Source organism: Lissotriton helveticus, chromosome 3_1 (assembly GCF_964261635.1).
Source record: "Lissotriton helveticus chromosome 3_1, aLisHel1.1, whole genome shotgun sequence".
Classification (NCBI taxonomy): domain Eukaryota; kingdom Metazoa; phylum Chordata; class Amphibia; order Caudata; family Salamandridae; genus Lissotriton; species Lissotriton helveticus.
The window spans coordinates 978,883,665-978,885,575 of NC_136061.1; the positions used below are offsets into that span (position 1 = coordinate 978,883,665).

Here is a 1,911-nt window from a genome sequence, read left to right on the forward strand (position 1 = left end):
GCCGGTCTGCTGGCCTAGACCATGGTCAATGATCTTTTTGTGTGTTTCCGCAAATATAAATAAAGGTGTAAAAAACAATGAAAGCCTATGGACCATACCTGTACCATTTCATGATGGCTAGCCACTGTTGTGCTTCCTTTTTTTATTGAAAGCAGATGCCCACTATGTTCATACATTTTTTGTCCTTATTTTTGTCTTTTCTTCTTGTAATTTTTCTTGTGTATACTTATTGACTTTGTGTCTGTGTTTTTTATGGATCTGAGTAAGTGAATGCAGAACTCAGTTATTGGGCAGATGAATCGATGCACAAGGGCACGGAAGAGTGTCAGAGTGCAAGTATGAGGAGTTACTGAGTTTTTAAATTCATCAATGACTGAAAAGGCATTTTCAGTTAAAAGCCTGATGTATTCGGATTGCCAATGATAGTTACTGTTAGTTCTTGATACACTAAAAACTTCTCATATTTATGTGGATTAACTTTATTTCTGCTATTTCTCATCAACAGATATCGCAGATAGCTGGTTTACAGGATGAATATATGCAGATATCACATCCTTTGTATCCTTCTACACCTTGCCTTTGGTGAAATGGAGTTACAGTCCATGTGTCAGATGCTCTGTACATGCAAGGACCAATTCAAGTTTGTGAACTGCTCTGGAACCAACGGGACCGGCATCCAAAGCTTCCCACCAGAGACCGAATTCCTAGACTTATCCAGAAGTGACCTAGATTTAATTCCTTATCGTGCCTTGAAATCTCTTTGGAGGTTACAGGTTCTCCTCCTTTGCGACAACGACATTCGGGCCATCAAGGACGGTACCTTTAGCTCACTGGACAGTCTGCAGAAGCTCGACCTCAGCAAGAACCACATTGAGTTCCTTGGTACTCGGTTCTCCAGTGGCCTCGAGTCTTTGAAGGACCTCAGCCTGGCCTTCAACAAGTTGCAGATGCTGAATCACAGGAGCCTGCAACACTTGGAGAACCTGCAGAAGCTCAATGTATGCAATAACAACATCACACACATTGAAATAGGAGCATTTCGAAGCTTGACCCGCCTGAGACAGCTTCAGCTTCAAAACAACCAACTCTCAAGTCTACAAAATGGGCTCTTTTCTTTAGTTCAGTACCTGGAGGTTTTAAACTTGGAAGGAAACCAGATTAAAGTCATTGCTTCAGGGGTTTTCACGTCCTTGAACAGCCTAACCGTCCTGAACCTGATACACAATCATATAGAACATGTGCGATTCAAAACGTTCCTCACGCTGCAGACCCACAGCACCCACATCCTGCTGGCCCACAATCCCTGGTTCTGTGACTGCGACCTGCAGCGGGTGTTCTCCAAGCTGCACAGTGTGCGGCGCCTCATCCTGGATGACTACGAGAATGTGACATGCTCCGAACCCCCTGTTCTGAGAGGTCTTCCGCTGGCCTCTGTGGACAGTCAGCTTTGCATCGCTGAAACAGTGACCGTCCTGGTCATCACTTTCACCGTCTTTGTCACTGTGGTGGCAGCCATTTTTATGGCAGAGAGAAACCGGAAGAAACGCACTGGGAAGCACTGGAGTGAGGACAGCGAGATCTCTTATGAGACTGAGAACTAAGTGGAGGTCAAAACCCAGACTATCATACAATGGTAAAGTGTGTTCAGTGCAGTACCACCCTGAAGCAAGGGCAGACTGTAGGGATCTACTGCGAGTTTCAGGACAAGGATTTAAGACAGGACTCTGAAATAAACAGAATGTTAAAGTATGCTCAGAACTCAAGTATGGACGACCACTAAAGAGCGGGCATAGACATTGTCTGTGAATCTCCCAAAGGAAGGAATTCTGGACCTGTCACTGCTGCGGTATCTTAGGCATCACAGAGTTACACAAAAAAACACGAAATTCTGTTCTTTACCCCAAAGTGTCC

General features: G+C 44.6%; 1 pseudogene; it reads left to right on the forward strand.

Moving 5' to 3' along the window:
• The first annotated feature begins 491 nt into the window (after positions 1 to 491).
• Positions 492 to 1,601, forward strand: LOC144824825 (uncharacterized; annotated as a pseudogene).
• Positions 1,602 to 1,911: the final 310 nt, after the last annotated feature.